Source organism: Camelus dromedarius, chromosome 8 (assembly GCF_036321535.1).
Source record: "Camelus dromedarius isolate mCamDro1 chromosome 8, mCamDro1.pat, whole genome shotgun sequence".
NCBI lineage: Eukaryota > Metazoa > Chordata > Mammalia > Artiodactyla > Camelidae > Camelus > Camelus dromedarius.
In genome coordinates this window covers 65,028,282-65,044,725 of record NC_087443.1, presented here as the reverse complement: position 1 = coordinate 65,044,725, position 16,444 = coordinate 65,028,282, and the positions used below count along the sequence as shown (strand labels likewise).

General features: G+C 38.8%; 1 long non-coding RNA gene across 1 annotated transcript in view; it reads left to right on the top strand.

Moving 5' to 3' along the window:
• The window catches only part of LOC116155675 (uncharacterized), a 234,673-nt gene that overhangs the window by 41,645 nt on the left and 176,584 nt on the right, over positions 1-16,444 (top strand). The gene's annotated exons all lie outside the window — the stretch shown is intronic.

Sequence of the window (16,444 nt, the reverse complement as noted above, 5' to 3'; positions counted from 1 at the left end):
GCAAACAATCCGCATTCTCCTTTACAACAGTCTCCCAAGCCCTAAGCAACCATTGGTATAATTTGTGTCTAAAATATGTCTATTCAAATTTCATATAAAAAGAATCACAGAATGTGTCTTTTGTGATTGGCTTCTTTTACTTCTTTCTCTTAGCATAATGTTTTCAAGTTTCGTCAATGTTGTAGAATATATCAGTACTTTATTCCTCTTTATTGCCAAATAGTATTCTATTATACAGATTTACCATATTTTGTTTATCTACTTATCAGTTGATGGACATTTGGCTTTTAAAGGTTTTTGGAAATTATGAATAAAGCTGCTGTAAATATTCATGTACAGGTTTTTGTGTGGACGTGTTTTCATTTCGTTTGAGTATATACATAGGAGTGGAGTTGCTGGGCCATATGTAACTCCATATTTAACATTTGGGAGGACTGTCAAACTCTTTTCCAAAATGGCTGTACCATTTTGCATTTCCACAAGAAATACATGAAGGTACTAATTTCTCTTTATCCTCACTAGCACTTACTATTGTCTGTCTTATTTTAATAGTGTCCTAGTGATTTTGAACTAGTATCATATTGTGGTTTTGATTTGTATTTCTCTAATGACTGATGATGTTGAATTTCTTTTCATGTACTTATTGGCCATCTCTTTTGGAGAAATATCTATTCAAATTCCTTAATCACTTTTTAATTGGATTATATGCCTCTTTATTGTTGAGATGTGAGAATTGTTTATATATTCTGGAAAACAAGTCTCTATCAGATATACGATTTGAAAATATTTTCTCCCATTCTGTGTGTTATATTTTCACTTTATTGATGATAAATTTCAGCACAAAATACTTAACTTCTGATGTAACCTAGTATATTTTTTCTTTTGTTGCCTATGCTATTTGTGTTGTATCTAAGAAATTATCACCCAGCCAAGGTCAAGAAAGTTTATACCTGCTTTCTTCTAAGTTTTTTAATTTTAGCTCTTACATTTAGGCCTCAGAACTATTATGAGCTAATTTTTGAATATGTTGTGATGTAGAGGTCCAACTTTGTTCTTTTTAGTAAGGCTACCAGTTGTACCAGTGCTGTTTGTTGTAAAGACTCTTCATTTCCCATTGAATTGTCTTGGCAACCATGTAAAAAGTCAGTTGACCATAGATGTGTGGGTTTATTTCTGGATTCTAAATTCTGTTACATTGATCTATATGTCTATTTTATGCTGATATCACACTATCTTCATTACTACAGTTTTGTAGTAGGTTTTGAATTTGAGAGGTGTGAGTCATCCAACTTTGTTCTTTTGCTAGATTGTTTCGGCTATTCTGGGTTCTTTGTATTTCAGTATCAATGTTTTGGTCAGTTTGTCAATTTCTGCAAAAATGGCAACTGAAATTTGGATAGGGATTTTGTTGAATCTGTAGATCAATTTGGAAAATATTGCCATTTTAACAATAGTTTCTTCCAATTCATGAACATAGAATGTCTTTCCATTTATTTGTCTTCTTTAATTACTTCCGACAATATTTTGTAGTGTTTAGTGTACAAGTCTTGCAATTCTTTTGTTAAATTTGTCCTTAAGCATTTTATTCTTTTTAATATTATTATAAATGGAATTGTTTTCTTAAATTCATTTTTCAAAATGTTCATTGCTAGTGTGTAGAAATATAGTAAATTTTTCTATATTGATATTGTATCATGCAACCTTTTTGGACCTATTAGTTTGTTAGTATTAGTTATATTTATATTGTTATATTATTTAGTTTATATTATTAGTTATTTTACTATTTTTAGCATTAATGGTTTTTAGTGGATTTATACATGCATATATATATGATCATATCATATGCACTCAGAGATAGTTTTACTTCTGTCTTCTTGTTTCTGTTTCTTGCCTAATTTCCCTGGTAGAACCTCTAACATGGTATTAAGTAAAAGTGGTAAAAGTGGCCATCCTTGAATCATTCCTGATCTTAGGGAAAAAGTATTAAGTCATTAACCATTAAATATGATTTCATTGTTTTATACAGATGTTCCTTTATTATGTTGAGGAAGTTCCTTTATATTCCTAGTTCATTGAGTAGTATTATCATGAAATAGTGTTAGATATTATTAAAATTTTTTTTGTATCAGTTGATATGGTCATATAACTTTTGTCATTTATATTATTAATAAGGTATTTTATGTTAATTGATTTATACATATTTAGCCAACTATGCTTTGCTAGAATAAATCCCATTTGGTCATGGTGGGTAATCCTTTTTATATCTTGCTAGATTTGGTTATATAGTACTTCGTTGAGAATTTTTATTCTATATTTGTGAAGTAATTGGTTTTTGTTTTTTTCTTCTTGTGGTATCTTTGGTGTTGCTATCAAGTTAATACAGGCCTCATAGAATGAATTGGGACATGTTTCTACCTCTTTTATTTTTGGAGGAAGAGTTTGTGAATTATTGGAATTAATTCTTCTATGAACATTTGATGTAATTTGTAAGTGAAGCCATATAGGCCTTGGCTTTCTTTGTGATAAGTTCTTAAATTACTAATTTGGTTTCTTTACTTATTATAGGTCTCTCAGATTGTCTAATTCTTCTTAAGCTAGATACAGTAATTTGTGTGTAAGAATTTATCAGTTTAATCTAAGTTATCTAATTTATTGACATACTGTTGTTCAAAGCACTCCCTTATTATATATTTCATTTCTGTATACTCAGTTGTGATGTTCTGTCTTGATTCCTGAATTTTATAATTTTGACTCCTCTCTCCTCTCTCTCTCTCTCTCTCTGGTCAGTCTAGCTTAAAGGTTTGTAAATTTTGTTGATCTCTTCAATGAACCAATTTTTGGTTTTGTTGATTTTCTCTGCTGTTTTTCTGTTCTCTATTTTGTTTCTGCTCTAGCTTTCATTATTTCCTTCCTTTTGCTTTCTTTGAGTTTGGTTTACTCTGAATAAGAAATGGTTCATATCTCCCATTCCCTCAATTTGACATCTTTCTTTGAGTTTTGGGCTCCCTTTGATTTGTCTTCTCTAATGGATTCTATGAGATCAAGATTTTAAGAAAGAAGTGTTGGGAAGGGTGTCAGATTCCAGTATTGACAGATATCTACCAGTTAACTGTGCTACAGTGGAATTTCATTATTCAATATATTCTTGTCTATCATTTAAAAATTATACTAAGATTGACAGCTGACTAGGGCTGCTAAACTCAAAAATGTTTGAGGCTAATGAAGGATAGAAAGAAATGAATTTATAGAGATATTGTTCACTGTGATAAGAAGCAAGACTCACATAATTCATGATTTCATGGCTCCTTTTTCAACATTTGCTTGTTGAGAGTTTGATAAAGTGTCAGGCACTGAGTTGGGTGCTGTAGGAGCTAGGAATAAGAATGAGGTTAAATGCCTTTTGACCTTAAGGGCCTTTAGATCAAGTATGGACACATTATAATAATCACAGTAACAATCAGTGTATGTTCAGAAAGTTATGTACAGTATTCACAAAGGAGGAAACCTGTAGCTGCCTGGAGAATTCAGAAAGCTTTTACATTGTAAACAGAACTTGAAGAATGACTGGGAATTTACTGAGAAAGAGATATGAAATTTCAGGCAGAGGCAATAACATCTCCATGGATGCATAATGAAATTTCATCTGTTGAGAACTTGGAGTATCTTTTGGGAACAAGTTATGGTATCTGGTATAGTTTGTTATAATTTGGTTGTCTTAAGAAGATATCGTAAGAGGAAGAATTCTGCAGACAGTTGTGATCAAGAAGTGAGCTCTCAAACTGGAGTTCAATTTCCTGGTGCAGAGATCTCATTGCTGGCTATCCAGATATGTTTTCATTAAATTTTTTCAGCTTCTTATCTGATTTGCTCTTTCAGTTTAGAGGCTTATTTTCCCCCCTTCCTTCCCTGGTTTAGTTTTGGTATTTATATCCTGTTTTGGCTTTAGTCTTCTCTCTTTCAGGAGTGGAAATTTCTCAGGTGCATAACAACTACCTGGGGCCTGAGCCCAGCGCCCAGTACCCACAAGGGCAGCTCAGTGAGAGTCAATTTGAAAGGTGGTCAGTGAAGCTGAGAAGATAGGTATGTGTAATTTGGGGAAGGATTAGGGGAAAGAGTATACTGGAGTTTTCTGCAAAGCTTAAATTATTGATTTGTTTTTATGTTTGACACTGTGTTCTTTAGAGAACCAGGGATCTTTAGAGGTATCTCAGAGCTTACTCCCTGGGAAATGGGGAAGTTTAGTGAGTGCAGCTTTACTGCTCTTTTTCCTGTTGTCTGTTTTCTTCTTGCTCCCTTGATACATTCAGTTTTATGCCTTGAGATTTGCATAATATTTCAGTTTTATACATTGAAGGTCTACATAATATTTGATTTCAAAAAAATTGAATGATCCCCACTGGAGAGAGAAAATTATAACCTCCGGCAGTGAAGAACCCTAAGTATTTTTGAAGGAAACAGATGATTTAATTTGTGTTTTAGAAGATAACACTAGTGACAGGATGGAAGATAGCCTGGAGGAGGAAGAAGTAACTAGAGGCGTGTGTTGGGAGAGTTGTTGAAAGAGTCCACGCGGGAAGTGAGACAGACTGGAACTAAGGCTTTGGAAGTTAGAATGGAGAGTAATGTGACAGAGTCCTCAGACATTTGAGAGTTAGTATAGATATGATTTTATAATAAATTGATTAGATTTAGGGCTAGCAATGGAAGGCTGACAACTTTGTCATAACTGGAAAGTCCAATGGGTGGATATGTCTTCAGGCACTGCTATTTTAGATAATGCCTTTAGGTTCTTATCTTTCTTCATCTTTTGAGTTTTCTTCTTTCCAAGCTGGTTTTCTTCTCAAGAAGTCTCCCCACAATGCAGTGAGATGATCCCTAGAATATATAGGCTTACAAGTTTATTACTTCTTTGGAAGAATACAACTCTTTTGCCACCAGAATCCATGTCAATCCAACTGAGGGACTCTTATTGACGTTACTTGGGTTATGTGCCCACAAGGACCAATTACTGAATCAGAAAGATTTATCTTTCCAATTAACTTTGGATGCTTTTGAAGGGTATTTACACTTTTACATTGCTAATTACCATAAGACATTGGTGAGATGTAATGGCTCTATTTCATACTCCCCACATTCCCTCATTTTCACATAATCCATGTAAGTACACAGAACGATGTAAATAAATGCCAATGGAGAACTCTTAAATTTAGGTAGGAATGAACATTTCTAAGCTTCAGAGGAAAATTAGAATCTATACTGCTTTGGGCATTTTCACATGAGAGCTGGGAGCTCTGAGGTGAAGACCAGAACTTGTGTTGGACTGTCAGGGAGGGGAAGAAGAGGGTAGAACCCCAGAAAGGGGTTGGCCTCATGGTTGCCTTCTTACCTCTTGCTGCCATCAGTCTCACCAAAACAGGCTCTTCTCTGGACGGATATGAGACATGGAATTTACACTAGTGGTTAAATCCTGGGCAGTCACAGACTAATGAGAAGGAGAAAAGAAAGGAAGGAAATCACAATAGGCAAGAGAGAAGGAAGAATCTGTCTGTACTTTTCTTCAAGAGGTTTTCCCTATTTTAGGATATTACAGGTCAGTGACTTTCACAGTGGGCTTTGACATTTTGAAGGTACTTCCCCAAAATGGATGTGAGATTGAAAGATGGAAGTAAGCAATGATGGGCCCTGAATACAGATACCTGATCACAGAAAAAGATTCAATGTAGACAAGAAATGCAAACTACAAATAAAAAAATAAATGATTTTGTAGAATATTTAAAAAAATACTTTTATCTATGTCAGGGTTGGTCTTTTGAGACCATCTAGTCCAATGGATTCAAGTCCTGACTGTCTTTTAGAATCATCTGTGGAACTTGATAAAAATACAGATGCCTAGGTCCTTTCTGGACCTATTGAATCAGAATATTTGGAGTTGAGCATTGGACATTTGCAGTTTTACAAACACTGCTCAAGAGATTCTGTGTCTCAGATTAGAATCATGGCACTAGACCAATGGCTTTACCTTACAGGCAGCCCATCTTCCTCTAAGCTATACCAGCCTGTAGGTTGAGTTGCGTTATAATCACACATATCACTGTCTCTCATCCTTGCCTCTCCCGTAAGACATAATTTGCTGAAAGTTCCCTAAAATATTTTTGGTGTCCCTAAGAAGAGTCTTATATGCGCTCATGAACAGGTCTGGGCAGATGCCATACAAGGTAAACTGAGCCCCAGTGCTCCAGCAGTCACTACTGTGGCTTCCTTGAAGGATCCAGTCTTGCCTCAAGGCTCAAAGTCCCCCACTGGGCATCTGCCTCGGTAGCATGGATTCTCAGAGTTTTGTGGATGGCCCACACTGTGCCTTTATGAGTTCTCCTCCAGAATTTTTCTAACCCACCTTTCACAAGACCTACAAAAACATCCATGGTTCTCATTAGCAGATCAACGCACTTATGAAAGAAGAAACTAAGTACCTGAGAGCTTATGGGACTGGGCACCAATGAGCCAGGGTGTGAGGAGCAGAGCTGAATCAGCACTGAGGGGCTCAGATCCAGCAGTGCCTCATGCACAGCATGATTGCTTAGATCCGTAATGAGCTTGTTTTGCTTCCATGTCATGTGTCTCTCTGGTCTGGGCTACTTAAAAATTGGGATTACTGGTAAAAAAGATGCAAAATATCAAATGCTGGGATTATCAAAGTGAAAATTATACATCTTCCAGAGAAAGAAATTATGCTCTGTTCAGATGTGACCTAGATATTGTCCCAGAGATATTGCTCATTTTCCAAATGTCAGGGACAATTCAAGTTAGAAAAAAGAAAGAATTAGATTTATTCTAGATATGGATAAGGAGCACAAATGGGCAGCAAGAGAGAAGAGATTAATGGGAGATTTAATGCTTGAAGGCTTGCTGATCACTTTCTAGGAGAAAACTGTCAGACCTGGGCCATACCCAAGGCAGATACCCAGTTCCCTTACCTTGTTGTTCCAATAGATGGTAGATGGATCGTGAAGAGTGTACAGGACACAGCATAAAGTTCTGACCTCATTCCATGTCAGGGAAGCTGGAATGACATTACCTATGGTTTAAAGTTTACTCTGGCTGTTATATGAAGAGCTGGGAGGTCATAGCACTGATTGCTGTAAGATCTCCCTGCCACCATCGACCTTTGGAACCCAGGTGTGTGCATGTGTATATCTAGATGTTTGGGGTGGAGAGTCTATTTAAAGACTCTGGTGTCATTAGTGATACTGGAGCCCTCACCCCAGATCCTGAAAAGAACTGGACTCTAATTGTATTACAATATTAAAGAAACAGCAATTGGTGGCTTTGGCTCTTTTAATTCTATTTAATACCTCATATAACAAGGCAATACCATGCCAAAGGCAATGAGGTTCCACCCTCCTGTCAGGGAGGGTTGTGAGGAGTAGTTGAGGGGACCACATCATCAGTGTCCTCCTGAAGTGGCTTATTTAAGTGATTGTGACTAGGAAGAGAGGGTGGAAGACTGTGTGACACTTTACTTAGCACTCCCATGCCTTCCTCCTTCCCTCCACTAGACTCTGATTTATAAATATGCATCCTTTACCCATGAGGGCTGCAGAGAGCACTGATGACACTGCCTTTGGATGCTTTGACTTCTGAAGATCAGTAAAGACACTCATATTCATTTCCTTTTATTTACTATGGACAAATTAGCATTCCTAGGGGAAATGGAGCATGCAAGGGCCCTTTGAGTGACAGATAGCACTTGGGCTACCTTTAAAGTAATGTAGCTGGAGTTCCAGCCTCTTCTCCCTTTAGTAAAAGAGGGAGCCACATTTGAAATTTTGCCATGTTATCTACTAGCTCACAATCTGAGAGGTAGCAAGATATAAAATAGAAATGAAGGGCTACATCTTTTGGAATAAGGAATCCCTAGAGAGAAAGCAAGTGATTTAAAAGAGAACCAATATTGAAAAATCGCAAAATCACACTGGTATTGAGATTTATGGATTTAGAAGAAGAGAGCAATGAATATGTGAGTGGTTTTATATTTTGAACTCTTCGAGATGCACTTATACTAAATTTTCCACCTCTTTTTGGTGTCATACAAATCCCAGGGCTTCTTATCAGAGTAGACAAAAAAGTGATAAAGAGTATCTTTTGGGGAAGAAACAAAGAGAGAAAAAGAGGATAAGTGATGCTGGACATATTTTTATGCACAAGAAGATGACTTTTCCTGTGTAATGTTGATTAGCAGATAGAAAAGACTTGATGCCATTATAAAGTCACAGAAGTTCAGAAACTAATAACCATGGAACATCCCGCTGCCAGTGATTGAAGTCTGGTAAGTTGTGTTTTACATTGCCTTTCAAGACACAACTTATCCCAGGCCATATGGGCATGTTTATATTCTTAAGGGATGTGATTATTGGAATAGTTCATGGACTGTGGTATATGGAGAGAGAGGACTGGCTTAACTCATTTCTAAAAGCCCTTGCCAAAGATTTTTACAATTAGGTATTATTATGGCAATATACTTCAAAATATGATATTTGCTCAATATTATAGTTAATAAATACAGCCCTCTCCAAATGAAATCAGAGGGGGTTTTATTTAGAGACACTTTTATAGATCTGTAAGGCACACCATCATATAGGCAGTAAATGTTAATGTATTTGTAGAAATATCGATCAATATGAAGCAATCATTTTTATATTCACAGCCCCTTCTCATTTCTTCATTCCCCCAAACAAATTTCAAACATCTTTCCCTCAATGGTATGATTTTTGTTCCTTTGACCATTTGAAAAGCCTGTTTAATTCTTCTTCAGGGTTATCAAACAGGTCAGTTCTCCTAAGTTGGTGACTCTAAAGTTTCTTTGTGTTGCTCAGTCTTACACTTTCTGCTTGGTAAGGAATTTTTAAACACTGTTATTTTCTGAATGGGCTTTTATGGAGACGATCACAGAGTATTAGAAATAAAGATGAGTTAGAAAGCGAATGCATGTGTCCACTGGATGGAGATGTAAGATGAAGAGGCTACAGGAATGTTGGGAGGCTGGTTATGATGGGACCAGAGGGAGAGCCTTAGGTGGAGAATGCATCTGTCAAACAGCAGGATTCCTCTGCTTTGCTTGGGTTTTCCTCTGGAGCTAAAGGCATTTCTTTGCTTACAGAGTGACAAGAGGCAAGGGTGAGGAGGAGAGCAGACATCCACACATCTGTAAGCACCATTTACAGAGCACATGGTACATGCCAGGCTCCTGCTAAGCCTTGTACAAGCCCAATGTTATTTGACATTCACTACTGCCCTATGAGGTGGGTACTGCTGTCACTTACATTCTACAGATGAAGAAATTGAAGCTTAGAGAAATTAAGCCAGTGCCCCAAGTTTCACATCTCCAGATTGGCAGGGGTGGGATTTGGTTTTATGTGATTAGAAATATCTTAATTCTTATGATGTATGTCTAAGAGATTGTTATTATTAAGCTAATAATAACTCCTTGGGGCCTCCTGCATTTCTAGGGCGAAGAGTTTCTGCAGGGAGCAGGCAGCAGTGTTTCAGTCTTTGAAAGCCTCTGCTTCTGCCAGCTGAGAGTGCCCATATAATGAACTGAGCTTTCTCCAAGTGGACACTGGCTTTGAAATTTAGAGATGTATGCAACAATGAGAGAGCTAAGGATTAAAAAAATCAGCAGTTTTGAAACAGAAAGGGAGAAAAAGTTTCATAAAGAGAACTCTAAAGTCATCAAAATGTCTCTTGCTTAAGGTTGAAAAACTTACAGCATGTCAGAACACTGTAATATTGCAAATTATTGCTAGCAGTCATCCATTTTCTTTCTTTCTTTTTTTGATCATGTTTATGCCTGGGGATTTAATATTTGATCATTTTTCTTTTAATGTTCCTAAATAAATGAACAAGCTATTGAGAGCCACAGCACCTGCAGATGTAAAATTTTAAAGAGAGAGAGAGGTGAAGTTTAGGGTTTGGAGATTTTTCTTCTTCTTTTTCCATGCATACTACATCATCTAAGTCAATTTGGCAGAAAAGGGATTGATGTATGGTTGAGGACCAGGAAATCTGCCAGGAAAGTAAATGCACCCATGAATCCATCTTGGAAGAAGAGAAGCACAAAGGAGGAGAGGGTCCTAAAGGGAAGCCTGTCTCCAGGGTACATATTTGTGAGTCAGGAAGAGTTTTGGGGTCAGGTTTATCAAACACACCCTTAACTGAGCTGACAGAGATATCTTCTTTAAAGATAATTGGGTGTAAATCTTTGGGTAGTGGGGGAAGGAATCATGGATCATATTTTCTATTCTCTTTTCCTTTTCTGAGAGCCTTATCATCAATCACCTCCAATAACTAGATCATTGAGTCCTAAAATCCTCCAGGTGATTGTGATGGATGGTCTTTGAACCACATTTTCAGGACACTGAAATAAAATTATATCATTTTGACCCCCCCCCTCCAAACTTCCTCTTTAATCTCAGAGCAGCAGCTGGAATTTAATTCGCCTATCTAGGAAAACTCCAGGGTCAGCAGAGTGGCTTCTGTTAGGTGATCTGCCGAGGTGTCCCTTTCCTTCACATGGGAACACATGAAGAGGAATTTGGGACTGTCACTCAGTCTGTTACTGGAGTTTGGAAACTGTGAGAACATGTGGGAAACTCTCTGTAACCTCAAGAGTGTAGAGATATGTCCAGCCATGGCTTCAAAGACTGACTTCCTCCTCCAAGGAGGTACCTCAACACTAGAGGGAACTTTTGGGCCCCATCAACAAAATTCAAGAGGGTGCTGGTGCTGCGACAAAGGGTGAGGGAGGTGATGGTGGTGATGCCAAGTCCATGAAGCTGTCTTGGGCTGCTGTCTTTTCACGGCAAAAACCAAAGAAGAGGGGCAAGAATCCTTCTAACTGTATTTCAGAAATCCTCTTATGACACAAATGCCCTTTCAGTGAAAATAGAATTCCCTGCTAATGTCCAAGATTAAACTCTCTCTCTCTTGAATCTGTGATACAAAAGCTATTTGGCTCTGCTTTTAAGATCAGCCTAGATTACAGTATTTCTGGTGTTTTCTTTCTTGGGGCTTTTTGAGTCTGAGAAGGTTATTAGTAGAAGCACTTTCCAGTTAAATCATATGCTTCCCATCACTCAAAAGTAGGGCTGGAGGAAATAAAAATATCATATCATTGTTCTGTTTCAAAACAGAACTGACAAAAGTTTCAAGATGAGAAAGGCTAGCGTGAGATTCAGTTGCAGAAAAATGGCAGGGACTGAAGATTAGGGGTGGTTCCTCCCTCCCTGGTAGCTCTGAGACCCACATTTCCTGACTATGCACTCTATTCAGGAAGGGACAATGTACACCCACAAACACAGCCCCACCACTCATCAAAGGGCAGAAATCCCAAGCAAGAGGCTTGTGCTACTGCATATTCATGAATGCAAATCAGGCCTCAGGACTAAAGCTCTTGACTCTGAGATTTTAGATCTGGGAATTATCTGAGCTTCCTGCAAGTTTCTGCTGGTTACGTTAGCTAAGGGGGAGATGGCAAATAGGCTGTGAGCGCCTGAAGCTCCCTTTCTTCCTGCTTGTTTGAGAGATGAATGTTTCTTAGAGAGAAGTACCCATATTCAGACTTTCTGGTCTGAACTTCAGCAGTGGAAGGGAGCTGGGTGGCACAGACTCAGTGAGTCACTAGTACCCTTAGGTGGTAAGATCTGAAATATGGCCATTTTATTCATTAATATATCTCCAGCTAATAGTGTTAGAGCAGGCAGATAACTAGATATGAGCAGAGAAAGAGGGACACAGGCCAAATGGCAGGAATTGGGGAAAAAACAGGGGCATGGGCCAAATGCAGGAAACCATAAACTGTGTAAACAACGGGGGTCCCTGGGCAGAGAAAGAAAAGCAGTAACCTCTGGGCTGGTAAGTGGCCACAAATTTTGGAGTGACAAGTGGCCTGGAGGCTGACAAAAGTGGGAAAAGGCAGGAATCTCCAATGTCCAAATGTAACCTTTTGCTCATTATGCCCTCATGTCAGTAAAGTTAGCCTTGCAGAAGTAACCATCATGCACTGATGCCATGGCACTTCAGATCCAGACTAAATAAGGACAAAAATCCCTCCTCCCTTCAGGAAGGTGGAGCTGGAATGAAAATCAGGGAAGGTAACATGACCCCAAAGCCTTCCCTCCCCAGTGAATATTCTGCCCATCTGCAACGGGAAAAGAACCTAGTCACCGGCAACAATAGCACAGTGACTGGCTCATACTATGTGCTCAGTAAATACATACTGACTGAATTTTTCCTTAATTTTAGCACTTAACAGTTCTCTGCTATCTACTGTGGGCTCATCTTTTAGTGTATTAGATTTGCCCCTAAAACTGTACTGTAAACTTTTCAGAGGCAGGGACAGATACACAAATTTGTAATAGGAGTTACCATTTATTGAGTACATGCTCCAGGTAACAGGCCCTATGAGAGACATACCTCACACACAGTCTCATTTACTCCTCCCTACAGCTCTATGAAATTGATCCTTTTCGCCATTTTGTGGATGAAGAATCAGGCTCAGAGAGGTTGGGTAACTTGCCCATGGTCACATTGCTCATCCAAGGCAGGGCTTGGATTCGTATCTATGGATGATTGAGTCAAAGTACAGGTTCATAACTTCCAAGCCACACTGATGAATCTTCTCCAGCACATGTAGTAGTCTGCAGAGAGTTAAACACCTTGTAAATATTACATATGAGCCACGCTTGGCAAGGCTGGCTTAGGTAAAGACCTGATTTGGAAGAATTTGCTTCCTCCTCTCCCGGTTTCCATTTCAAGTGTCCACAGTGCTATTCTAGGGCAGCCTCATCTCCCCATTTCCAAACCCTATTCAGATCTGTCCATCCCAGGAAGTGACCCATCCTGGGACTTCTCCAGATCTCATCATGAAAGCTTACTTGTTTTAGTTTATTTTGTTAGTTGGAATTTTTTAATGCTTTTGATGAGCTGTGTGACATACTGAACTCTTTTTACAGGATTTTTTATGAAACCCTGTAAAAAGGATTTCATAATCCTGACTGACCCTATGAGTTAGGTTCTATTAATATCCTCATTTTAAAGATGTGGACACTGAGTCTCAGGAAGGTTGAATAACAAGTAACGTGGTCATGGAATGTGACCTATCCCACTGTGTTCATCCACTTGCTCTATGCTCCTGAGGCAGTGACTAAATGGGCTACTGTCCCACCCAGACCTTCACTTTCAAAGCCATCCCTGCCTCCTCACCACCACTGAGTCTCTCATTGTTCCTCATATCAACTATTTGCAGAAGGCAGAACCCTACGGCTCAAAAAGCTCCCAGCAATGACATTCTGATGCAGCCCTGGATGAAGGGACCTGATCTCCCGACTCCTTGCCACATGCTCTCTCTTCACTAAATCAGACCAACCTCTCCAGGCAATGTATTTACGCTGAACAGGTGCCTTTCTCCAACCAGTGTGAGAAAGTGTAAATGGAAGACCCCAATTGTAGGATCATAAGGTGGGTTCTTTGAGGCAAAAGGACTATCTTTATATTTCCCAGGCTTGCTGCCAAGGCTGCATTTTTTATTTAGCTGGAAACTAACTTCTATTTAATTCACATTATTCCTGTATAGGTTTGGAGACATGTCAGAAGGGGGTTAAGGTGTGCAGTCTTGTAGGGACCTGGGGAGTTTGAATATAGAAACTTATCATTCTTGTAGAGGAGAAGTATTGGTGTGAGTTTCAACATTCCCCTTGGTTTCATTTTACTTTCCTTTTTTGCATGCCGTGTAAAATTAAATTCACTTTTATTAAACACATCTTTTATTAAAAACATCTAGTGTAGTATGATTCCTTCTTCATAAAATTATTTTCCCTTTCTACCCGTTCTTCCATTTATTTATTTATTCTTCAACTATGGAAATGTGGGAAAAATGATTTTTACCAAATGATACTAGTTCCCTCCCCCTGCCAGCCATGTGATATTTCAGTAATTTTTTTTTGTGCTTTTCTTATATTTTTCTGTTTTGCTTACTTTTATATTAGTAGTTTTGATATGTTTTATTTTAAAATGTTATCATTTCTTTTTATTTATTTGCTTACTTAAAGGGGGAAAACAAGATAGTTTTCACAGAGGCCGTTTCCTGCTTCTTGTATGAAGCCTAACTAGAATCACTCCCTGCTTCAGCATCTCTTACACTTAGGATGACCCCATATCCTTGTTTGCTTAGAACAGTCCCAGTTTATGCCTGTTGTCTCACTCATTGTTACACGTGCTTTCTTTCACTCTCAACAATGTCTTGGACAATAAATTGCAGAGTCATTCTATTTACACTAAAGCATATGGCCCCAAAGCAGGGGCTCAGGCCCCCTATTTTATGTTTAAGGACACAGGGAGCCTGGAACCTGAGCCTCTTTGGGGATAAGGTGTGGTCCTCCCGTTCACATGCTGGGCACAAAATAGGGAGAGACTCTAAAGTGGCTGCATACTGGCCTGCAGTCCTTCCCCCAGAGAGAGTACCTGTGGTCAGAATGGTTAATGACTGTCGCTCAATTGCATTAGGCTGCTTTATTGTAACCTCCTCCTCTAACTGGGATTGTAATTGCAGAGTAAGGATGCAGTGGTTCAGCAGAGATGTTCTCTGTTGGAAGCATGGCAACAAGACAGGCTTGACACCTCCCTCTCTTTGTATCCTTTAAACCTGCTCACAGCACATATCCCACCACCCCCATCAGAAACAGAGAGCTCTGCTGAAGGGCCCTCAGATCCAGCTCCTAGAAGGAGCTTGGTTCAGGTTCACAGCTTTCCTGCTCCTGAACCTTTCAGTGATGGAGAACAAGGACATATTCTGGGAGGAAAGACCCTGGACTCTGAGGAGGGGGATCCCTCTAGGCTGTCCTCTCTCAGGTCTCTTGAGGAAAGCTGTGTGACTCTTCAGGGAGTCCTCTCTCTTTGCTTACCTTACTTCCTCCCTTCCTCCCTTTCTTCCTTAGAATCACTAATTACTAATATTAATAAGCAATTGTCCAAAGAATTCTAAGAGTACTTCTTCCTTCGCCATTCACTTTAAAGACAGGGAAAACTAGCCTACAAGATGTTAACTGACCTAGGAACTTCAGATGTTGGTAGAGCTGAAATATAAACCAGATCTGTCTGACCCTGGAGTGCTCTAAAACATGTAAGTATTATGCACTATTATTTCTCATGTGCAGAGAGTCACAAACTAAAAAAAACTGCATCACCTTGCAGAGTTTGGGGTGAGCATGCATGGCTTGGAGGTTTCTGTCCTTGTTGACTGGCACACTGTAAAAGCTGACTTGGCTTTTGTAGGCTGATGGGAGTATGGACATGCTAGAGGAGAGAGGTATTAAAGCACCAGGGATGCTGTATGATTCTAGCAATGTTGGGTTGACCAACTCGAAAACTATTGATGTGGGTGTATTAACTATTTCCTAGGTAGATGATTCAGTATTCAGAGTAAAGCTCAGGAGCAAAAAAGTGCTATTTGGCAAAGCAATCTTATAGCTGTAAAGAAAAATGATTCCCCTCTGTCATTAATTCCAGTACTTTTCTTCAGGACCTTAATTTGGACTCAGGGCTTCCCCATTAGCTATATAAATGGAATTAATGACTTGGTTCCAGCAGAGAACATAAGGTACTTAAGGAACTGTTTCGGCCAAATGATGCATTATTATTGCTAGGAAGAGGTGGGAATATTAGCAGTTATATGGCCCTTTATTTGCAGAGACTATTCTGATAGCTTATTCACACATATTATAATCCTAATGGTCATTTGGTGCTCCCCCACTTGTCATGCTTGTATATATTTACAACATTAAAATTTTGTAGTGCTAAGGATGAGTTATATCCAGGTGAGGTTCATAGAGCACTTGCCTCCACTGCTGAGAATTCTGACCGAGTCTTCCCGACCTCCAGAGGCCTCTGCAGGGCTGTGTGGGTTCAGGGAATCTGGGATCGATTATATTCTCTTGGTGGAGAGTTTAATGTGCATTTGCTGGCTAAGAGGCTTTCAATGTGGACAGCTTCCCCCCTAGGCAGTGGGGAATGGGAGAGATCAGGTGGTGGTGACTTTAAGTTACAAAACTTTAAATACTATTTTTGCCCTATTTCTATAGACTTTGAATGTGCTAAAATGGCTTAAAAATTTTTTTTGAGTATTTGATTTTTAATTTACCACAGTAGTAGAATTCACGGGGGTAGCTCTGAGGAGATGCTGGTTTGCTGTTGATGATCTTTCCCACCCCTTTTCATTAAATGGTATTTCAAGATCTCAGTTTCCTGCTTCACAATTAGAGGGTGATGATAATCATAACAATGATAATAAAACATTTATGGAGTACTTAAATGTCAAAAACTTAGCTAAATATCTTAAACTCATTATCCCATTTACCCCTCACAACGATGCTATGAAATAGACCCTGTTTTT